Source organism: Ursus maritimus, unplaced genomic scaffold (assembly GCF_017311325.1).
Source record: "Ursus maritimus isolate PB19 unplaced genomic scaffold, ASM1731132v1 scaffold_20, whole genome shotgun sequence".
Lineage (NCBI taxonomy): Eukaryota > Metazoa > Chordata > Mammalia > Carnivora > Ursidae > Ursus > Ursus maritimus.
Window position 1 is genome coordinate 21,827,810 of NW_024424453.1, and position 24,681 is coordinate 21,852,490.

Here is a 24,681-nt window from a genome sequence, read left to right on the forward strand (position 1 = left end):
TGCAAGATGAGCCCAATCACTAAACACTGTTTAGCAAACTCCAAATTCTGCAACCAGACAGTAGAAGGCATTTCATACACTTAAGCAGAGCTGCTGCACAATGAATATGTCCTTTTGCTTCTGAGAATCAAGCAATCCTTTTGCTAATGAAGAAAATAAGCTGGAATGAATACTGTCATATCTTCTTCTTGAAGAAAGCTTTCAATACAGTATGTATCTGGTTTGGGATGCATTTTCTAGACTATTAATTTCATAGAATTGCTAACAACAACAACAAAAAAACAAAACAAAAGAACTGTTATGCTATTGCAAAGTAAAAAATAATATAATATAGGGTATAGCTTTTCTAGATTATTTTTCAGATCCTCAATGACGCCGGCAGGCTTGTAGAAGAATGCATGATCGGGCTGTCTGTATCCGTGCTATAACCTCTAACCACAAGCCGTGTAAATGTATCGTGCTAAATGTATCTGCAGTACAGAATGGCAGATACCTCCTCAGTTGCAATTGTATTAAAATGTGAACGAATTTGCTTAAACTTAGAAGCAAATAAAATCAGTACAGAAAAATAAATTGATGCTGAATTCCTTTGGATGTATAGCTGACCATCGTGAACGATAAAAGCTATCCTTAGGATACTGACCTAAATAATGTTAAGACTTGCAGCAGCATACTTACCGCGCTTGCTCAGAACATAGAACGTGCAAAATGATTTTTCTCCTCCCTCCCTCTCCAAAAGCTAAATTGTAAAGTAACAAGGCATTAACAGGAATATCGAAAGGCTGTATGTATAAACATAGTACATACTATAAGAGAAGAAATGGTGTTGTGCTGAAATGCAATGTTTCTTTGTTTTACTTTGAGGCTTATCTTAGCTATGCTTGCACGATGACATTGACATCATGGAGGTCAGGGCTGACACTGGGGTGCCATCCGTTTTATGAGTGAAATGTTTTCCGAAAATTAAATCTCATCTACTCAAACACCAAATTTCACGTCTTCTTCAATACCACCTCCCTACCCCCGCCGCTTAAGATTGATGAGATCTAGTTTGGCTCTGTGTAATAAATTGGAATTGCCTTCTGTAGAAAGTCCAATACATAATTGTAGGAATTAATTTTTTTAAACAAAAAACCTTCAAGAATTCTTTTGCATCCTCTTTCAATCCTTCCTATCAATACACACACACACACACACACACACACACACACACATAATTGAAGCTCAAATTGCAATGAAATGTTTAACATGTGGAACAAAAAATGTGGAAAGAGCTGCTTATTCAGGATTTTGAAGAAATGCCTAATAAGCAAATACTGTTTTGCTACAAAACCAGTGTCACCATGTCCCTGAAGAGAGGAAAACAGCATAGCTTGCTAGAAAAATTTCCTCCAGAAACTGCAGCAGGTAAAAAACAGAAAAGCATTTCATTTACCATGCTGTATAAAACAAGAAGTCTTTTATTTTTAAGGAAATAAAGCAGAGTCTTTTCCACTTTCTTCAGCTACAAAGAAACCATACCCACCCCCACTCTTAGATCCTGGATGTAAGCCAACATTTTTATAAAATGCTATGAGCCTGATTTTGAATATATATTTATGTTTTTCTTCTTATCTCTCCAAAAGTCTTTAATTGCCTTGTTGTATCACTGAATATACTAATGTTAATTAATTTTAACACGTGCAAAAATGAATTAATATTTTCTGGGGTTGCTAGTTTCCCAGCGCCTCGATCTTCTATGAGGACTGGCTAAAAATAGTCAGGTTAGCAAAAATATTCAATTTCCCCAGAATTTTTTTAAAGGAGAAAATGTATTCAAACATCTTAACTTAGGTACTAGGTTTCACAACCGGATCTTTTGTTTCTAGCTTTTATTCTATCTCCTTCCCCAGAACCCAAGTGATTTTCAGCTCAATATGTGGAAAGCAGCAGCCCACCTCTATCCCGTATACTTAGTCTCTGGGTTGGGTTGTCCAGATGGTCAGTCATACCTGAACCACATGGAATCCTCTTCTCTTTGGAGCACATCTCTCCCCCACAACTACTCCAGAAATAAACGTGGCTTTAACGGAAACAGTAGCTCCTGGTCTAACACCAATGGTGGAACCATCTTCCCCACCCCCACAACATTGCTCTATGAGCTCTGGTTAGCATCGACAGCGACAGAAAATTAGAATGGAGTGTCCTTAGGCTAATTCCTCCTTTTTACCATGGGGGTCAAAAATTAGAGAGACTCTCAGGCTGAGTTACAAGGTACCAATTTAATATACGTTGAACCCTAAAGCAGGGTCCTTAGAGTGGGGTTGGAGGAGGCTGAAGTGAACACCTAGGCATTTGATGCTATTTGTGTCTGTTCAGATATTTCCCAGTAAGAACATCTGACAATCGTGTGAAGATACTCACAAATTGTTATCGTGTAGGCTAAATAAACACAATATAGAATTAACTCTGACCACATAGAACTAAGTCGCTGCCTCCTCTGCCTGGGATAATAAATGACAGTGACAAGGACAGTAATCCATATCAGGCACTCATGACATGAGTGAATAGGGTTATGTCCTCCCAGGAACATGGTGGTGAATGTGGTCATGTCCGCTACTGATACTCTTTTTTTTTTTTAAGATTTTATTTATTTATTCGACAGAGATAGAGACAGCCAGCAAGAGAGGGAACACAAGCAGGGGGAGTGGGAGAGGAAGAAGCAGGCTCATAGCGGAGGAGCCTGATGTGGGGCTCGATCCCATAACGCCGGGATCACGCCCTGAGCCGAAGGCAGACGCTTAACCGCTGTGCCACCCAGGCACCCCAGCTACTGATACTCTTAAAACTCGCCAGGGCAAATGGTTTCCAAACCTCCCAGTGGGTTCTCTGTCTACCTTCTATCAAAATGAGCCTAAAAGCTACGTATTGGTTTATTTTGTGATGTTCTAAAAATGCTCAATGAGCAAACTTGGCCCATTTACCAAACCTGCTTGTGTTAAACAAATTTGAACTGTAGTTGAAAGCATTCAGATAGATGAGCTTGTTTAGGCAGACATTCTCAACTAGTAAATCCTGTTTTGCACTTAAAAAAAAAAAAAAACAAAAAACAAAAAGCAAAAACCAAACCATGCTCATGCCTGAATTACTTAGGCTTTGTCATGATTACAAGTGGCAAGGGTATGCATTCACTTATGATTTTCTCAAAAATCATGTGCTACTCATCAAGTTCCTCAGGGCATATACACAAACATTCAAAGACAAGTCCCTTTTTCATGATAAAAATTGTAACCTGTCTCTGCCACTTTGAGGAGTCAAGTCTAAGGAACGCTAAATAATCTGGTAGGAGCAGGCTAGAGGAGGACAGAGGCAGCAGTAAGGGGTGTGTCTTTTACTTTGATTAACACTCTTCCTTGCTCACAGTCTTGTTGTTCTGCAGTCTGAGCTCATTTTATTTTCAGTCCTGTGGGTTAAAGTTAAATTGCATGGCTTATGCAAAGTACATAATTCAAGTATGAACAAAGCTTGACTCTGTATGTTTAAAAAAAGAGTAAAGTCAGGGCACTGAGTCCCAGAGGAATCCTTGGTTTATAAACATTTGGACTGGTTTGCACATTTCTTTACTCCATTCACTGCATTAAAAATTACAGCTGGTTTCCATTTTACACCTAATATGGACATTCAATAGTTGTGGGTAAATTTTTATCAGGTTAGGCCATTCTCATCTAAATTTTTACAAATGAAATGTTCGGCAAATATAACATTTTTGTTTAAATTCTTAGAATTAAGAAGTTTGGAAAATTTATGAGGTTATTTCATCTGTCTATAAGAATGTATTTAGCCCTGGAAACAACATGGTGACTTAATTTATCAATGACTAAAAATGGCTTTGGATGATATTTTAACTTAAATTTTTTGGAAAGTCCAATGCTATTTTGAACATCTATATCTTGCCTAGAGAGCTAGGCAGGAACTTCTGCTTTCTACCTTGATCAGAGCTAAGTCTGTAATAGCTACCATTTATTGAGAACCTACTACATACTCAATATTTTGGCTGTATTATATTATTTAATTCTAACCCAATAATCCTTCAAGGTGAGCATTAGTTATCGTCAAATTTGGGTGAGCAACTAATTGGGATTTCTCATCACATAGTACGTAGCAGAGTTAGGATTCAAACGTAAGTCTGACCATTTCCAAAGTCTAGATCTTTCCACCAATTCTCAGAGGATAAAACCTCCTCCATCCACATTCTGCCCTGATGTAGGAATCTTCTTCTTGTGCAGAATCCTGGTAGACGGGATCCCCACTCCCTGAAGCTAGGACTAACTCTGTTCACATGAACCAGACTTAACCTCCCAGGCCCTGGGCATTGTGGGTACCTAGGACGCCACCAACGGGAGAAAGGCTGGACCAGCAGGTGGAAAAGATAAAATTAAAAAGGAGGAATCAATTAGACCACGTTGAAAAGTTAAGAGTAGAAAGCAGATTAGCCACTTGGATCGGCGATTTCTTGTAATTTGGAAATGTTTTATGAGGCGAAAGAAGTGGGAAAACTTTCATTCCACCAGGTGACTTCCTGTTACAGATGAGGAGCTGAGGCTGAGAGGGATCTGGTCACTTGCCCAAGATCACACATTTAATAAGTGAGTTTGCCCATTTGCTGTATTAAAATGTATATCTTGTTCCCTTTTATACCTCATATATTCAGCATTTGTGAATAAATTTGTTATCAGGTTGTTAGATTGTTGTAATTTAAATTATCAGTTAAAGAAAAGTCAGTGTAACGATCAAGACTGATCTGGTTTCCATTCACAAATAACGTTTTTGTCCTGAACAGATAAACTAAGTTGGTGTTATGAGTCCCTTCCCCAACATATATTAAAAACCGACTTTTCAAAGCCTAACTTTTGAGTAAGAGATTTTTCCTCAACCGTGGTTAGTGTTTCAAATGTACCATTTTAGTGATTAACTCTCTGTTAGCACCTATACGTTTTGACCCTAAGATCCCTTCCAGCTCTGAACAGTTTGTGATTCTAAAAAACCCAGCCTAGCTTGCTTTTTAGGTCGGTTAGGCCAAGAGCTGGACTCCAAGTCTCCTGCCTCCTGGTTATGTGGCCAGCTGACTATGTTGCTCATTGGCAGTAATTTTATATACCAGCCAGATGGCTCTCAAACGGGGCTTTCTAATCAGCTCCACTCTGCCTGGGAATATGAGAGGAGGATTATGTTGCTCAGTGCTCATGAGGCAGTAGAGTGAATGGTTGATGGACGGACAGGACTGAAGAATCTGAACTCTGGGAAGCCTCCAATTCTTAGAAACGAGCTGTCTCACTTCTATCCACTAGCATCTTGTAACAATGAGAAAGGGCTATATATTTGATGGCAAGGACAAGGCAGCAAACCTTGGGGACCACACTGAGGTTACCATCCAGGAAAGAGCTGGAGGGGGGAGAGAAATGTGAACCATGTGGTTTTCAACAGAGAAAAGGTGGTAAGTGACTTAGGGCTGCAAGGGAGACTCTGGTGGACCACGTTCTGCCCCCCTGTAATCCAACTAGTACTCTCCTCTGGGAATATCCTCAACACGTCTCACCACTGTTTTGATATCACTACCTTGACTTTAGAAACAGAATCGTTCCTGCTTTTATTTCTCAGTGCATTTGTAATATGGCACTAATAAAGCCCTTGTGAGCTGCATCCCTAGTCACACATTCATTTGTGGTCACGACTGCTTGCTGCTTCCCAAGTGGAGAGCAAGTAGAACAACAAGGTTTTACTAGATCCTGCATTGGCAAAACACATATTCAGCAAGATGGCTGAGTTTCTTCTTTCTGGAGAGATTGGCAAGTAGGGTGAAGAGGGAGGGTGAGGATGTAAACCAAAGTGGAAGAGGAAGAATTCTCACAGATTGTTAAAAGCTACCCTATGTGAGAACATAATCCTCTCCTGATAGCCTTTCCTCCTGGGCAAGAAATACTCCAAGACTGTACCTGGGAACAAATTCATTGGCTTTCTCTTCTCTCAGATAAATGACACAGCTCAGAGAGGCCATAACCGTGCACCTCATTTCACCAGAGCAGTTTAACAAACCTCAGTGAATCTTCACTTCCTTTGGACTGAAGATAAAAGCAGAATAAGTTTTTGTTGTATTGAATTATCTACCTTTACTCATGTCAATGGTTTGCTTCCTGTAAGATCTGTGTATCTCCCCTGGCACCTAGAACATCGTCTGGGGCAGTGGACAGGGCTCATATGGGTCTGCTCTTCACTGACCAACACCAAATTGGGAGTCCGTTCTCTGTTCCCCCAACCGTCAGTGGAATCTTTAGCTTTGTCTCATGAAGCCACTTCCTAAAATAGGAGAACTTGCTCCATGAACTAAGGAGTGGACCTGGGGACTGAAAATACCTAAGGAAGTCTTTCAAGTACTTAGTCACTTGTTTACCAAGGGGAGCCACAAGTTGTCTGGCAAGCGGACCACAGGCTTTGCTTAAATCTGTCCCTTCTACAACAGGGAAAGGGGAGACAGAGATAAGAGTAGTCTGATAGCAACACCACTGCCTCCAAAATGAGCCTCAACATTTCCTCGGCCCTCAGTGTCTGAGCACGTTTCATAGAACGATAGGATGGGGAGGCACTTTGCAGGATGCCATCTCAACCCTTTCTTGGAAGTGAAGAAAATCAGGTTCAAAGACAGTATTATATCTGAAGACCTCGAGCAATGAGGATAAAAGCCCTATTCCTTAATTTCTAGTATTCTGCTCTTTGTAATGCAACAGACTGGCCCAATTAATAAAAAAATTCCAAGCTTTCATGTAAATAGGTACTTAATAAATGGTTATGGAATAAGCGAATTAATTAACAGATTCTAGTAACAGGGCTTATAATTTGTTTCTCAATTCCTCTCAGAAGAAAATGTTATAGTATACTTGTTTAAATTTTTTAAGCTCAACTAAATATAATTTTAAGCAAAACTGTAAATACTGGCCAATATATCACCTGAGACCAAGTGTCACTTGAGAAATAGCAGAGAAGGAGGCTTGATTGCTAGTTAAGTCAATTAGATTAAGTTTAGCCCTCTGAAGTTGCCTTATCCTATTTGGTTTGCAAAAAGAAATCTCATGAGTTAGCATGAACAGCTAAAAATAAGTTGCAGGTTTCATTTTCCGTTGTTCAGAATGGTTTTGAAACCAAAAGGTGCAAAGCTAGGAGATTCACCAACGCCTACTGAGGATCAACAATTCAAACTGTCACCTTTCTAGCACACTGTCCTGATCTATAGCCCCCTGCCAGGCCCAAGAACGGCACACCTATGTCCTTTCTCACTGTGGTCCCTTGAGATGAGTCCCCGTAATAACACATGGCAGGAAACTGGGGGCTGAGGCCAGTCCTGGGGGACAGTGGCTTATGTGTGAGTGTCTTGTCATATCCGGACAGGATGCCACGTGATCGGCCCCATATGCTCAGCTTCCATCTTCGGTGATGCTGGGGACCCCTCCTTAAAGCCAGGGAGTAAATAATGCTAGAATTTCATTAAGATGGGGCCCTCAAGGTAGTGAGCACAGAGGACCCCCTTGACCTAAATGTCCATGGCCTGGTGCAATTCCATACTGCAAACCCAGGCAGCTCACCATAAGTTTAATTTCACAACCGTCCTTTCCACAGCCCAATCTGGCAAAAAGGTGTTCGACAGAGGCGTAAATGCTTCAAAGGGAAGGCAGCCATCTCCTGCTGTAGCATTCAGCCGTGGCACAAGCCTCAGGAGAGCAGTGTGGCTGTAAGCAAGCCCTCAGCCGAATGAGATTGAAAGGGGGCAAAGAAGGGTTAATTTCCTCCCATTAGAGGAGGGGCCGTTTGGCAAAGGTGAAGAGAATAATCTGTATGAAGAGCGGAGAAGACAAAGAGCCATTCCAGAAAAGAAATCACTGTGCGGGAGCAAGAAGGATGATTTGTCCTAGATTTTCACCGTGAGACCATTTCTTAGATCTCTGAGTCTTTACCTCGCTTTGAAGTTACAAGTCTCAGGGAGGGGAAGGGGGCATATTCACACTCAGTGCTGGAGTACTTGAGCTTGGATTCTATCTGAGATGGGCTGTCTCTGAAAAGCAGAGGTTGAGGCCGTAGAAGCCTACTCATAAATTAGAAAGTGGCAAAATAAACAATAGGAGATCCTCATAAAAGAGAGGCCAGCCACCGAATCCCTCTTTCTTGGGGCAGGGAACACCCTCCCCCTTTTATAAACTTAAAAAAAAAGTTCTTAGAAGTTGCTTTTGATGACATTTTTGGAAATAGTTTAAGAGTCACAAAAAGTTGCAAAAATAGGACAGTAACTATATAAGTTTACCCAGCTTCTCCCAAGGAGAATATCTTACACGAGTGTAGCACCTTGTCTAAAGCAAGAAACTGAAATTGGTGTAATATTAATTCAGGTGGGGACCTTCTTTGGGTTTCACCAGTTTTTACCTGCTGTGTGTGTGTGTGTGTGTGTGTGTGTGTGTGTGTAGTTCTATGATATCTTATTACGTGTATAGATTGGAGTAGCCATCATCACAACCATCACCACCATCACCACAAAGAAATCCCATGCTAACCCTCTTAGAGTCACACCTTCCTCCAGCACTAACCTCTGGCACTGATCTATTCTCAATCACTATAATTTTGTCTCTTTGAGAATGCTATAAATGGAATCATACAGTATGTAACCCCTTGAGATTGGCTTTCTTTCACCCAGCATAATGCCCTTAGATCCATTCCAGTTGTATGTAAAGTGTGTGCCTTTCTATTGCTGAATAGAATTCCATGGTACAGACGTACCACAGTTTTGTTATCCATTCTCCCCTCGAGGGATGTCTGGCTGGTTTCCTGGTTTAAGCTATTAGAAATAAAACTGCTATGAATATTGATATATGGCCTTTTGTGTGAGCGTAAGTTTTCATTCCTCTTGTGTAAACAGCCAGGAGTGGGACTGTATGGTAAATGTATGTTTAACTTCATAAAAACTGTCAAACTCTTTTCCATAGTGGCTGCACCATTAATGTCTCCACCAGCAGTGCATAAGCAATCCAATTTCTCCACATCCTTGCCAGCATACGGGAACATCAGCATTTGTCATTTTAGCCATTCTGATAGATGTGTAGGGATTCCTTTTGCTGGTCCAGTCAAGATGGCAGTCAAGTGGTGAGGGGGTGGCTTCAGAGCTTGGGTGGGGTGGCTTCAGATATCTCTCACTGTTCCAGCTTTCCTAATACTTGCCTACACAGCAGTTTGAGCTGTCTGGCATTTCAGTGATGGAAAATGGGGCTCTTAATACTGGGTGAGTCTTCAGATTTGTCCAGTTGCTCCTGAACGCAATAGAGGGACATCACCATCTGGGGATGCTGGGCTTCTTTGAGGCAGTACATCTTGGCCCAACAGGCAGACTTGGTACCAGTGTCACTCTCCCAGGAGGTGATATGAAAGCCATGATATGACAGCCATGGAGCAGAGACAGAATTTGTCTGGGCCAGGGCTGTCCAGCAGCTTTGGCCAGAGACTGTGTGAATGCTTTTTATTCCTAAAGTTAGCTACTCATTAGCAAGATGTGTGGGGAGTGGACATGGAGTCAGCATAGACAGGGAAGAAAAGGATCACCAGTGGCACCTTGTCAGATCACAGGCCCCACTGAACTCTTTCTGCCCTTGGACTTCCTACTCTGTTTATCATCTAAGATTCACTGGCAGCATGTGGACACCTTGTCTGGATGTCACAGAATCCAACATCTACCTCCTGGGGGTTAGATCTGGAGGCACTGCCGTCACCACCACATGAATCTTCTTGGCCCAGGAATCCAGGTCTTGTCAGTAATTAGAACTCTAAGTATCAGGAGGTGCCTTGGCCAAGGAAGTTGTAAAGGATGCCAGGGAGATGGGCTTTGCATAGAGCCAACATCAGAGCAATGACTTGAACTGTTCCAGCCATGTCTGGGAGGTCACCCTTCATCTGTTGTACCCCTGATTGAAGGGACGTAGTGGACTTCCCCAGAATCCATACTCTTCCTGACCCTGGCTCTCTGAGTTTGGACCCAAGGCCAAAAATCAGGAGAGCAGTGATCCTGTGTGAGATCAGCTAAGAGATAATGAAGACTCTGCACAGAAGCAGTGAAGCTTGGTGATCACAGGCAAATTCCCAGCCACCTAAGCATGTATAAGGGCTGCAGCAGAGGTGCTCCTTCCGGTTCTGGCTCTTGCCCTTCACCTGGTGCAGTCATAGGAGAAAGATGTGGGCTTGAGCATGGAGGAAACTAAATGGTGATTTATAGAACCTGAACATGAACATGAACTAGGAACTATCAGGAGCTGAACAGTTTGTGAAGGCTGAATTTGAAAGCAAATGATATGAGGGAGGCCCTCCAGAAGCTGGGGTGGTAGTATGAGGAGGGGCAGCCATATGCCATCAGGTGAAGTCTAATCGGCTTGAGCAGAGTTATGCAGACAAGATAGATGGTCATACATCCTCTTAGAAGGTGATAAAAGAAAATTAAATTTGGTAGTTGTTTGTTTACTATATTCTCTGTTGTAACAGAATTTTCCCAATTTCCCAATTTCAGGGGCCTCTTCTCTAATCCATTGCCCCTCCTTCGGCCAGGTGCTTCTATTTACCTGCTGTCAGAAGGCAGCCCAGTGCTCAGCACCTCTCAGATTTAAAGAGGCAGGTGCAGCTAGGGGCAGGTACCTTCCCAGACTATGAAGTTATGTAATGGGACCCCATCCTTGAGGCTGAATCATGCAGCTCCCCTCTAGCTCTGGCTTTGTCTTTTTTTCAGCTCATGCCTGCCTTGACCTAAATCTGATCACAATATGAGTTTCTGCTCTCTTGCCTTCTGACTTGGGACCCCATCTCCTACTCTGCTCTTGTGCATGGATCTTTGTGGCTGCCCCATGTCCTCCTCAGTTCAGCTTCCATGTTACCGCTTCAGGGCTTAGGGCACACAGTGGTCTGGCTTAATTAGGCAACCAAGGTGGGCACGTGGGCCCCTCATGGGGTCTGGGCTGCCCACACGTATCCTGAGATATGGCCCTGCTTATGAGAAGGCAGATAAAAGTTTTCTGGCTGAGGCAGAGTCTCACCTGAGGAATCTGTCTTCTCATTGGTGCCTTGTCTCTGCTACCCCAAGGGTGGGGGGATCTGGGCCCTTTGTCTAACCAAGTTCCAGTCTTACTTCTGCCACTTAATCTCTGGGTAACCACCTGGAAGTAAATGACCCATTCTGGGTCTCAGTTACCTTACATTTACAGTAAGTTTTCCTGATTCCCTAGCTGACAATCTTTCAACTATACCATACCACAATCAAGGAAAAAATCTAAAACTCAGAGGCCAAAAAAGAGCCTTTAAGTTAAATTCTGGTTTAGATAGACTATCTCAGGGTTCCCTGTTTGCTGAAATGAATGTTTATGGAATTGGATGCAGTATATCAACAGTTCTCAGGCTTTAATGTGCATAAGGATTAGGAGGGTATATTAAAAAGTATATTCTTAGGCTCCCTCCTCAGAGCTTCTGATGCCACTGGGGCCTAGGAGCATGTGTTTTAATATGAGAACCTGAACAGGACTTAGGTTTTGAAATAGACACTGGTGTCTTTCTGGAGGTTAATTTACCAATGTGCGTCAGGAACTTTAAAAACAGGTCATTTGACCTACTGACTCAATTCTAGGAATTCTCCCTAAGATGTTCACAAGGATTTATCTACAAGAATGTTTACAGATTGACAACAGCAGAACACTGCAGGCAATCAAAATGCCCATCAAAAAAAAAAAAAAAAAGAACGGATAAAGTAAGACATATCAGTGCAATGGAAACACAGCTATTAAAAATCAAATTTTCATAGGCCATTTAATGACTTGGAAAAAACGTTTACAACATAATTGTAAGTGGGGTGAAAAAAAGCATATAAAATACCATGTCAAATAATTTATATATACATATATATATACATATATATATATTTATATATGTATGAAAAATTGGAAAGATTAACATTTTCCAAAATGTTAATACAGAATTGTTGCTAGTTGTTAGATTATTGGAGACTGTTGTTTTCTCCCTGACATTTTTCTGTATTTTCCAGATTTTGTATAGTAGCTAGTTATGACTTCATATTTGAGAAACAATGATAAATATTTTAAAAGAAACAAAAAGGAATTTGCCTCATGTAGAGTGAACATGGAGGGAAGAGAGGTGTCTTAGGAGTCCAGGCCAGTTGTAGCCTGGCTGCTGTAGTATGATTCAGACTCAGTCTGGTGCCTGGGGTGAATTTTAAGCTACATTCTCTTTTGTGAAGTACCTTGGTATAGCTGATGCCAAGGAATTGGGGTCAATGAGAAAGTCCTTTCACTAGATACTACTTGCCCACTACATTCAAAGATAACAGACTACAGGATCTGGGACACAGAGGGGAGCTCATAGTTTAAGTAACGCCTTCTTTACTGCTCTTGGGTTGAATTCATGCTTGTTGACTCTGTGTATAATCCCCCGCCCCATAACACCAAGCAGACGACTGCACTCAGGATTAGGGGCTTTTGGACAGGCAATGGACTCCATTCTCATTTGGGAGACACTACCCAAGCACAATGCTTCTGTGGAGTGGTTTCAAAGCCTCCTGTGGCCAATGCACTGGGAGCCCCCTAGAATGTCAGGAAACACTGTTTTTGCTTTTGGTTTTCCATTCTCTCGCAGAGATTTCAGTGACACCCCCCGCCCCAGGTCAAAACCTCTCTCAAAGTAAGATTAGAAGCCTCTCAGTTAGGCATCTGGCCTACAGTCAGACCTCTCCAAACGACCTTAAAAAAAAAATAACTAGCACATGCTGTGCTAGTTAGGGAGTGGTACTAAGGATCGCAGATGAAAGTCAATTTAGAAAGACAAAAAAAAAAAAAAAAATGAGGGCCCCTGGGTGGCTCAGTTGTTAAGGTCTGCCTTCAGCTCAGAGCCTGACTTTGGGATCCTGGAATCCAGCCCCCACATCAGGCCCCCTGCTCCACTGGGAGCGCTGGGAGCCTGCTTCTTCCTCTCCCACTCCCCCTGCTTGTGTTCCCTCTCTCACTGGCTGTCTCTCTCTCTGTCAAATAAATAAATAAAATCTTAAAAAAAAAAATAGAAAGACAAAAAAAAAAATAATGAGGGCAGCTGGGTGGCTCAGTCGGTTAGGCGGCTGCCTTCAGCTCAGGTCATGATCCCAGAGTCCTGGGATGGGGCCCCGAGTTAGGTTCCCTGGAGTCAGGCTTGGCAGGGAGCCTGCTTCTCCCTCTCTCCTGCTTGTGCTCTCCCCTACTTGTGCTCTCTCTCTCTTTCTCTCAAATAAATAAATGAATAAATAAATAAATAAAATCTTTAAAAAAAAGAGACAAAAAATTTAAAATGATGAGACCTACAATATTAATACCACTATCAAAAGCTAAAACACCAATGCTGACCATAATTACAATTATTTTCATCAATACCTTGACTTGTCATACATTGTTCTAAGTTGCCCAAACCATTTCACATATATTGCTTTATTTATCCTGACAGAATCTCAGTTTTACATCCTTTAAAAATACCATTTTGGAGGCGGGAGGAAGCTTTCAAGTTCTGATGAAAAGCAGAGGCTTCTTGAGTTAAAAACAAAACCGTGAAGTTTTCAAGTGTGGTGTTTTCCAACTTCGTTCTTGACAAGAAATCGGGGGATTTCAGCAAGAGAAATTACAAAGCCCTATTACCATGAATTCTTAGCTTTGGTGAATATGACGTGGCCTTATTGCAAAACCCTCTAAAGGGAGTAAAAGAACATTCATAAATGCTGACCCAGAGTAAGAAGGGGGCTTGTACTTCTGTGCTATGAAAACAATAAAACCTCTGGGTTTAAAAATAACCAACAGGTCTAGGCACTACCTATATCAGCCTGCTGTGCTCGGTTCATGTCTGCACATCACAGATCAACAGGTCCAAGCTAAGCTCTTCAGGTGATCTAAGCTCCAAAAAGACTATGGTGCCCCAAATTTTAACTATACCCCTTGCATGGAATTAAAATTTTTTTAAATAATAAAATAAAAGATTAAAGTTAAGGAAGCTCAAGAAAAGTCAAGTTTTTCCCATAATGTCTACTTTGACACTATTGAAAATGTTGAAGGTCAAAATATTTACAAAGCGTATACTTGTTACCCCTGCCTTATGGGTGTGTCTGTGAGGTCACCCAGCATGCTGTACCAATGCTGTGGAGGAATGGTGCTGACAGTATGGAAATTCTGATTTGGCGATTCCACATCCCTCCCTGCCATGTTATCAAGGTAGCTAGACATCAGAAATCAGGAGGTTGACCCCAGCCCACCACCTTCACACACATACTCGTATGTCAATTCCTATATACTTAGTGCTTCGAGGAGTCATTATCACATGCAGTTGAAATTAACAAACTGTGACCACCAAGTCTCCCAAGTGAATGGACCCCAACACCTTTCCTCCTCGACTGTGGCCTTTGGCCTTGCCCTTAGTCCCATTAGACTGGGACTTTGGGCAACAGATTGTCCCCACTTGGCTCTAGCTTTTGAAAACTAGCCCTTGTTGTCAACTTATTCCTTTGGCTGTACCCTCCTAAGCAGACTCTGCATTCCCCCATTCAACTTGGTTCTCTCTTTAGCTTCCTCTACAAGCTCTCGGTTCCCTAGACACTTCCAGGACCAACCAAGGCACAGCCAATGAACTGTTAAAGATTAAAGCATTTTTGTAACCAATCAACTTATTCTGTTCCACTGTTCCTTAGACCACTCCTGATGTGAGGGCCCTGGGCAGAGGCAAGGTAGCAGTAATAGGAGACTAGGCCAGGCACCAGGCTCCGTGAGAGCCCGAGAGGCTGTGTCAAATTGGCCAGTAGCTGGCCTTCCCACACAATGGACAATGTGTGTTCTCCAGGGTATGGGTGTGGGTGCCAGAAATGTCAAGTCCAGGGGCAAAATTCAATCAGAAACCAGCATGTCTGGCCAGATATTGACAACAAGACTAGAGAACTAGCTCAGGCAAAGACTGTAGTCCATTTTTAGTATACGTGCTGCTGAAGCAAGCACATGTAGTCCACTTTTATTGGAGGTCTTTATGACGCCTTAGGGGCATCATAAGGCACCCACCATATGGTTTCTGATATTTACCAGCAGGGGAATTCTGCGCTAAGACCAACAATGGCAAAAAGGCTACATAAAATGTAAAATTAGTTCAGAGTTCTCCAAACAGGGGTTATGGCCTTACCACTCATTATTTCAGTATACGTTTTGAAACTTTTCTTGAAAAGAAAAAGCTAGAATTATGCATCAAATCCTTCAGGTTGCACTATTCTCTCCAGCCTCAACCTTTTTAATCTACTTTTAAATGGTTATCTAATAATTTGGTTTAAGATCCCATCTTAGTCAGGGATTCCACCTCCCCACCAATGGACACAAGATTAAAAAGTGTGCCAAGATCTGGAGTAGATCAGGCAGGGTAGCTTCCGAAAGTTCCCAGGAGCAGACAGAACCATGAACTAAAGAAACCATGAGCTCTCCAATAGGCTTGGGGCTCAAAGCTGGAGGGACAGAATTCTGTTCGATAATTCCAACGAGCAGGATTAGACCCAAAACCAGGAAACAAAGCCAAAATGGTCCTAGACCAAGAGGATCCTGGAGGGGAAAATAAAGGGAAGAATGTCTTTCCTCGTATACTAGCCACTGGCAGCATGGTAGTGCTCATATAAAGGTTCAGGGTTGGAAAGAACAGAAGCATCTAGGAAAATCTCACTCACTGCTCCTTGCCGATATGGCCAAATGTTACTTAAGAAAGTTGGTCAGGGAATACTAAATATCTGAAAATTTTTTGCTTCTCCCATGGCTTCATTCTGCCCTCTTATCCTTGAGCATCTCTAAATTCTTTATCATGCTGTGCCAGAGAGGACTACCTCATACCGAGAAACTCTCCAGAGCCATCACTGGGAAGTGGCTGCCTCCCCAGGGACTACATTTCCCAGACCCCTTTGCAGTTAGACATGGTCATGTGACTGAGTTTTAGTCAAGCGAACGTGAACAGAAGCGTTGTACATCCCTTCCAGGCATGGCCTGTAAAAACCTTCCATGTGCACTTTTTCACACTCTTTTGCTCTTCCACTGGGGAGTGGAGACACTCCAGGTGACCTTAAAAACCACACGCTGCAGAAGGTGGAGACTCTCTCCATTTGTAGCCCTGAATGAACGTGTTACAGTTGCCCTATTACACCCTGTTACATGAGCAAGAAATAAACTTGTGTTGTGTTTGAGCCATTATACATTTTTCAGTCCATTACAGCAATTAGCTTATACTAACGCTTACATGTCCTTTTGGATACAGCTGTTTTTCTTGTGTGCGGAAGTTCCTATGCTTTCTCCCCCTTCCTTAAATTTTACTATAAACCAAGGGAATAGAATTAATAAACTTAAATTTAAGCAGCCATTAGGGGCAAATGACACTCACCAAATTAGTGGTCACAGCATTCAGATCTTAAAGCCAGAAGAGCAGAAATTTAGCAGAGTCTCACTTCAAGACAACCTGATATATTAAAATAAAACAAAAAAGAAATGTAAGATGTACAAAGCAAAGACATTAGAGTTACAAAACAAATATATGGTTACGTTCTATAGGTTGTTGTCAGATTACAATGGAATTTGCCACTGTTTTCCAGTAAATGACAAACTTCCCTATTGCCTTTAAAATGAAATTTTAAAAAATACATCCCCCTCCAATCATTATAAAATAGAATTTATAAAGCACGATTCTACTCTGCTAAATAAGCTATACAAAGACTAGGTGCTGACTCAGGGGATGACACTGGAGGCTAGGAACACTAGGTATGACTGCCTGTGGGCTCTGCAGTTCTTATGTACACATTTAAACTTTGCTCTCAGGAACTTAACTTTCTTGGTTAGGAACTTTCAGAGCTTGTAAAATTATAGGCTATGCACAGACTTAAGTTTTTTAGGTGATGTTAAAACAGACATCAGAGATACATTGTATCTGTCTTTGTGTTTAATATCATTCCAGATGCAATGGCACAAGTCGGAATTAAAATAAAGTCTCTATAAACACGGTGATGAAACAATGGAGGTGCGCGACCAGAACAATCTGAGGCAACCAGAAACACACTCTGGAAAGGCGGGTTGTGGATGTTTTCTTACCAGAGCTGCCATCTTTTACCAGGTTAAGTGCAAAAATACTTTTTGACGGCATAGGGCACGTATTTGCCTAGAACAGGGTTTCTTTTTGTGTCTGATTACTCGGTTTAAGATCCAGGAAGCAAACAGTTCAGAACTCTGAACAAACATTCTGGCAGTCCAAAACAGAGCACTAGGGCGGGAGGAGGAAGAGGAGACAAAACAAGAGGGTTGACCGGGGAAGGGACGACTTGGGCCATTTTCCCAGGGTTTCAGCATATACATACGTGTACACACACACACACACACACACTCAGACACACACACACACACACACACACACACATATATATATATATATTTTTTTTTTTTTTTTTTTTCTGAGAGGAAAGGCACTCTTGTCTGGTCCTGTGAGAAGAGAGAGATCAGATAAAATCCCTTTGGTGCTGTCTTTGGAAAGTCTCCCAAATGCATCCCCACTCCCTCCCGTTGGGCTGGGGCCTGCCAAGCCACAGGTGTCAGGAAACAAGATGGCGCCCCACAGTGTAGGGCACTGAGTGAGGGGGGCCAGGGGTGGGCCTTCACTTACTCGGAGACGCTGGCTCCTCTGAAACCCAGACGCTGCCAACTCCCTGGGCTCAGGAGTTATAACCGCTTTCTTGCTCTGGGTTCTTCACTTCTTGTTGAGATCAGCTCCACATATTTTTCTGATGATGTCACCCATTCTGACTTCCTACATTTTGAAAGTTGATCTATAAGCAAAACCTTCCATGAGGCTAAAAAAAGAAAAAAGAAGAAGAAAAGAAAGGTGTGCTGTGGGGAGATGGAGAGGAGGAGGAGAGAGGCAGTTGCCTCCTTATTTTGAGATTTGCTGCAGCTGCGAGTGCCACTCCCCAGCCAGTTTCCTGGCTGCAGAGGGAGGCCAGTGGCCGGGCGTGGGTGACGTCAGGGCCAGGCCTGAGTCATCGCCAGCGGCCTGGCTGCCCTGCCACTCGGAAGGGGACAAAAGGAACCTTTGATGTCCAGAGGCCCTCCTCTCAGCACACTCGCCTGTACGGAGCAGCAAGCCAGGAGAACATTCCTGCTGTCTCCCCACCCCCAGTCGCCCTTCCTACTTCCGGAACAGGCAGATTCAGCAAGGCCTCCCCAAGGGACGTCACCCTCCTGCATGGCAGAGGCCTGGCCACTCTGTCAAAGAGAGAAGCAGAAGAGGGTGTTTCTCTGGGGATTTCTCACCTCTCCCTCTGGCATCCCCCTTTTTCCTTGTGGTGCTGCCTTAAGCAGGGGATAGAGGTGGTATTAGAAGTCATGTGGAAAGGTAGAAGGTGCTCTCGTCACATTTCTGGGGCAGTGCCCAGCGGTCAGTGCCTTTGTGCAACGGCCCTAGGCCTCAACTCCTTGCTCTCCGGGTGTCAGTGTGAGCTTGCACCTCCTGGATTTAAGAGGGCACCATTCTTTAAGAGGGGTATTTATATCCCTGTGCTGGCATGGGACTCAGTAAACGCATGATGAATGTATTTCGATAAGTTTAGATGACAATTGTAAAATAAAATAGTAGAAAACATATACTGAATACTTGCAGTGAATGTTTGAGCCTCTGTGCTAAGTGCTTTGCAAAGATTATTTCATTTATCATTATTTTTTTTAAAGATTTTATTTTTTTATTCGACAGAGATAGAGACAGCCAGCGAGAGAGGGAACACAAGCAGGGGGAGTGGGAGAGGAAGAAGCAGGCTCCTAGCGGAGGAGCCTGATGTGGGGCTCGATCCCAGAATGCTGGGATCACACCCTGAGCCAAAGGCAGACGCTTAAGGACTGCACCACCCAGGCGCCCCTCATTTATCATTATTATCATGACAAAGCTATGAGGTTAGGTACTATTATTATTCCCAATTCTATAAATGAGAAAATGGATGCTCAGAGAGATTAAGACACTTCTCAAAAGTCTCACAGCTGGTTAATGGCAGAGCCTGGATTATTTGATCTCAAATCCTGTGTTCTGAACCACCATGGTGAGTGGCTTAGGTCAATGTGTGAATAATGACCAAGGGCAGCCTGGTTCAGGTGAGCAAAGGTAAGGTAATGATGGGGCTTAAAACCAATTGCACAAGGAAGGAATGGAGCAATTAGGGATGATCTGCGTAGAGTAGTGGGCCTCATGGACTCTTGATGGGTCAACACAAGGTCTGAGTCTTGGTGGGACACGCAAAGTGGTCAGGAGGGCATGTTCACTGTCAGGTCCAAGTGGGGATGAGAAGCTAGGATGGGAGGACAAAGCCAGGGGGATCTGGATGCAGGGTGTGAGAGAACAGTGGACAGAGTACGTCAGAGGGGTCGAGGCCCAGACTTGTCTTTGTTGCCCCCTGGACTAATGGGCATACATGGGGGGTCAGTGCAGCCAAAGCCCTAGTCTGGGACAGGCAAGAAGACTACAGGGAAGAAAGACAAGATAGCTCTCAAAGACTCCAAGGGCTAGAGGAGGAGCTAGCACAATGGTGTGTTTCAAGTACGAGAGGAGCGGGAGGTGACAGGAACAGCACTGGACCTGCCAGTGGCAGTCGCTGCCCTTAGCACAGCCCTATCAGGCATCAGCTGCCTTTCCGGGATGGAGTGCGAGTCTTGTCAGTGGCTGTGTTCAAGCCAAGATGAGGAGGGCTGGCAAGAGGAGAACATCTGCTTCCAGGGGTATCTGGGCCTGGGATAAAGATGACCTTGGAGGTATCTTCTCCTTCTGGGGTTTCTGATTTCATGATTTGTACTTTTCCATGATTCTTCTAGAGTGAATGTCTCATTCCAAGAGGAAGACAAATGCCAGGAATTTCCAGCCCCTTGCTGAAGAGGGGGAGGGAGTCGTCACTGGCCTCCTCAATAACACCACTCCACAGCCTTCCTTCCACTGTGGTCATGAGACCCCTCTCATGGGCTCAGGAGATCAATGCCTCTGATAACTGGGGACATCCTGTAGTTACCTTGTTCCTAGGAGCGCTGCCAGTTGCCACTCTGAGGAATTACACTTGTGCTGGGGGGGGGGGGGGTCTGACTTCCCAGGCAGGTGGAATTAGCAAAGGTGAATTTCAGAAGAGAGAAAGCCACATGCGTTTAATTAAGGGAGCAACAACTCATCAGGGTCACTGTCAACAGTCCACACACAGCCTGACCTTGAGCTGAGGAAAGCGATTTAAGTTCCAGGCATTTTTTGGCAGAAGGCTTGTTTATTCTTTCCTTTTCTCTCTGCAGAAAATGGCTCTGGGCACCTCCCCACTCTGCTTCCCCAAAGGCCTGGTGGCCTTGCTTGCTTCATGTACACAGGTAGTTATTTCTCTAATAAGATGAAGAGAGGCTGATTATTTTTTCAGTTTACCTTGTGGGGCCAGGATAATGTGAAGAGAAAAGGAAAGGAAAGAAGGAGAAATGATGAGTAAGCTTAAGTGAGATGCAGAGCCTTGTACTATGTGTTCTGAGGCTGCTTCTAATAGGATAAAATCAGAATTGGGCGAAACATCTACTGGGGGACACAGAGAAGTAAATATAGTGACACCCTCTAACCTATACCTCATCTGGACAATCCTTTGTTACAACAAATGCAGTTATATACTCGTAATTAAAAAATAAATTAATTAAATCTTTACGGGTTCAAGGAATTCCTCATAAGACTGGTCTACACTTGCTGCCTCTAATTTCTCTAACATTCACTTTTTAGAAACACATTTTATTAAGATATAATTTACATACCATAAGGTTAACCCACTTAAAGTGTACAAGTTAATGGATTTTAGTATATTTACAGAATTCTGTGACCTGTCATAGAATTTTAGAAGCTTTTTATCACCTCCAAAAGAAACTATGTGCCCATTAGTAGTCACTCCTCACTTATGTACCATCCCTCCCCCCAGTGCTAGGCAAACAATCTTCTCTCTGTCTCTATAGATTTACATATAGATTTGGCCATTTCATATAAATGGGATCACATAATATGTGGCCTTTGTGTCTGGCTTCTTTCACTTAGCGTAATATTTTCAAAGTTTATCCATGTTGTAGAATCTATCCATACTTCATTCTTTTTTTAAAAATTCTATTTATTTTATTATTTTAAATTTTTTTTAGTAAGTTCTATGCCCAGCATGGGGCTTGAGCCCACAATCCTGAGATCAAGAGTCACATGCTCCACCCACCAAGCCAGCCAGGTGCCCCTGTACTTCATTCCTTTTTAGGCCCAAGTAATACTTCATCGTGTGGATGTAGCACATTTTGTTTACCCATACATCAGTTGATGAACATTTGAGTTGTCTCCATTTTTTACTGTTACAAGTCATGTTGCCGCGAACATTCGAGTACACATTTTTGTGTGGACATACGTTTTTGTGTGTCTTGGGTAGCTACCAAGGAGTGGAACTGCTGGGTTGGGTCATACGGTGACTCTATGTTTAACATTTCAGTGTATGTGCTGCCGAAGCAAGCGCTCTATGTTTACCATTTTGAGAAGCCATCAAAACGTTTTCCAAAGTGCACCATTTTACATTCCCACCAGTGACGTGTGAGAGTTCCAATTTCTCCACATCCTCACAACATTCTTCTTGTCTGTCTTTTTGATTCTAGCCATCCGAGTGGGTGCGATGTGGTATCTCATTTTGCTTTTGATTTCCATCTCCCTAGTGACAAAGGATGTTGAGCACCTTTTCACGAACTTACTGGTCATTTGTATGTCTTCTTTGGAGAACTGTTCATTCAAATCCTTTGTCCATTTTTAATTGGGTTATTTGTCTTCTTATTGTTGAGTATACATTCTGCATACAAATCCTTTATCAGATATATGTTTTACAAATATTATTGCCTTGTCGGTGGATTGTCATTTCACTTTCTTTATGATATTCTTTGAAGGAGAAAGGTTTTTAATGCTGATGAAGTCCAATTTATCTATCTTCTCTTACATCACTGTGCTTTTAGTATCATATCTGAGAAACTGTCATCTAACTCAAGGTCATAAAGATTTACACCTGAGTTTTCTTCTAATAGATTTATAGTTGTAGTTCTTATATTTAGGTCTATGATCCACTCTAAGTTAATTTTTATGGTGTAAGGTAGGGATCCATAGTCATTCTTTTCCTGTGATATCCAGAACCGTTTGTTGAAAAGAATATTCTCACAAGAACTCTGGACATTTAAAACTATTCTAAAATAAATAGTTTATTTTTAAAAATAGCCCATTCTTTTCCCCATTGAATTGTCTTGGCCCTTTTGTTAAAAATCAACTGACTATAAATATTTGTTTATTTCTGGACTCTTAATTCTATTCCATGGATCTAGATGTCTGTTCTTATGCCAGCGCCACACTGTTTTGATTACTACAGCTTTGACCTTGTGCTTTTTCAAGATTGTTCTGGCCATTCTGGATCCCTTGCATTCCTTTTTTTAAATTTATTTTTAGGGGTGCCTGGGTGGCTCAGCCATTTAGTGTCTGCCTTTGGCCCAGTTCTTGATCCCAGGGTCCTGGGATTGAGCCCCACATCGGGCTCCCTGCTCGGTGGGAAGCCTGCTTCTCCCTCTCACACTCCCCTTGCTTGTGTTCCCTCTCTCGCTGTCTCTGTCAAATAAATAAATAAAAACTATTAAAAAATTATTTTTAAAGATTTTACTTATTTACTTGAGATAGAGAGTGAGAGAGAGAGAGCACGGGCTGGGGGGTAGAGGGAGAGGGAGAAGCAGGCTCCCCACTGAGCAGGAAGCTCGACTTGGGGGTTTGATCCCAGGGGGGATCATGACTTGAGCCAACCAGGTGGCCCTGGATCCCTTGCATTTCTATTTGATTTCTAGGATTATCTTCTCAATTTCTGCAAAAAATTCCAGCCGGGATTTTGACAGAGATTGAATTCTATCTCTAGACCAGTTAGGGAGTATCCTTATTTTAACAATATTAAGTCTTCTGGGGCGCCTGGGTGGCGCAGTCGTTAAGCATCTGCCTTCGGCTCAGGGCGTGATCCCAGTGTCCTGGGATCGAGCCCCACATCAGGTTCCTCCACTAGGAGACTGCTTCTTCCTCTCCCACTCCCCCTGCTTGTGTCTCTCTCTTGCTGGCTGTCTCTTTCTGTCAAATAAATAAATAAAAATCTTTAAACAAAACAAAACAAAACAAAACAAAAAACAATATTAAGTCTTCTGATCTGTGAACCTGGGGAGACTTTCCATATATTTAGATCTTTAATTTCTTTCAACAATGTTTTATCACTTTTGGTGTGTAAGTCTTACATTCCTCTTGTTAAATCTTATCCTATTTTATTCTTAATTGATATTACTTATATTGGAAATAATCTTTATTCACGGACTTGTTAATTTTTTTTTAAGATTTTATTTATTTATTTGAGAGAGAGAGTAAGCTAGAGAGAGACAGAGAGAGAGAACATGAGTTGGGGGGGGGGAGCAGAGGGAGAGGAAGAAGCAGACTCCCCGCTGAACAGGGAGCCTGACACAGGGCTCAATCCCAGGACCCCAGGATCAGGACCTGAGCCAAAGGCACAGGCTTAACCGACTGAGCCACCGAGGAGCCCCTGGATTTTTATTTTTGTTATGGTGGTGGCTATGTTATGGCCATCTATACTTTATGTTAATGGAGTGGGGTTTAGATCATGACCTCTGAGAATCCAACTGGGAGGCTACTCCTCAGTGGCCCATCATCACTCATTTAGATGAATTTGGGATTATTGCTTTTCTTTCTTCTTCCTGAATCATTCCTCTAAGAATCAGCCCCTAGAAAACTGTAAAAAATTCATCATTGAGGCTCCCTGTGTAATGTTTGGAGGTCATATCTCTTGTTTCCTCAGTCCAGCACCAGGACTCTATCCTCCCCTGAAAACCTCTAGAACAGTGTTTTTAAAACTGCAGGTCAGTACCCACCATTATTGGGTCAGAAGTAGCATTAGTTTCAAGTGACAAAATAAAACAGAAAAATTCAAGTACAAGACTTTTGTTTCAGTTTTATGTGTGTGAGCTGGGTCTCTCTGTGAAACGTATTTGTTACTGTGGTTCAGAGTTAAAAAGAAAAAAGTTTAAAAAAATAGTGTTGGAGTAGATCTTTCACTTTCATTAAGGTGTTTAAGCAACTCATAAGAGCATGAAGTAACACCCCTCCAAGTGGTTTGTCCACTTTGATAGGGATCAAAACCTTAAGTCCCAGGGATGCAGTTCCACCAGTAATGAAGGATTTGGGGGCACTGAGGTCTTTTTCTATAATTGATAACACTAGATGGAGGATTATTTCTGTTACCCTCGTGGAGCTACCCCTGCCCGCTTCCCCCACTCACTGCCCCCACGCTACCTCTTAGTCATCACCTCCTCTTGCTCTTCTGATACCTGCGAATCCACATCCTGAACTTGTACAGGGTTTTCTATTTTTCAAAACTCTTCCACATACACCATCTCCTTTGATTCTCACAGCTATGCCATGAAATTGACAGGTCAGATCCAAACCCTTGCTTGACCATTTAACTCCACGTGTGACCTTAACCTCTCAGCTTATCTCCTCAGCTGCTATATATAACCAGGAAAG

At 42.6% G+C, this 24,681-nt stretch overlaps 1 protein-coding gene and 1 long non-coding RNA gene across 7 annotated transcripts in view; one reads left to right on the plus strand and one right to left on the minus strand.

Moving 5' to 3' along the window:
• ZBTB38 (zinc finger and BTB domain containing 38) overlaps positions 1 to 18,249 on the minus strand; it is an 87,156-nt gene extending 68,907 nt beyond the window's left edge. For 2 of the 6 annotated variants that reach the window (XM_040636738.1, XM_040636737.1), the window contains exons 1-2: positions 17,731 to 18,249; positions 16,465 to 16,539 (exon numbers count right to left, since the gene is read on the minus strand). The gene's annotated coding sequence lies outside the window, so the exon portion shown is untranslated. Of the gene's footprint in view, positions 1 to 78; positions 450 to 16,464; positions 16,540 to 17,730 lie in introns of those variants that run through there. The other 4 variants (XR_572697.2, XM_008707848.2, XM_040636736.1 and 1 more) reach the window with 4 other exon arrangements.
• On the plus strand, positions 132 to 20,682 carry LOC103678475. The gene is made up of 3 exons (XR_572691.2): positions 132 to 209; positions 17,032 to 17,187; positions 19,920 to 20,682. It is a non-coding gene; the product is annotated as an uncharacterized LOC103678475 (long non-coding RNA).
• Positions 20,683 to 24,681: the final 3,999 nt, after the last annotated feature.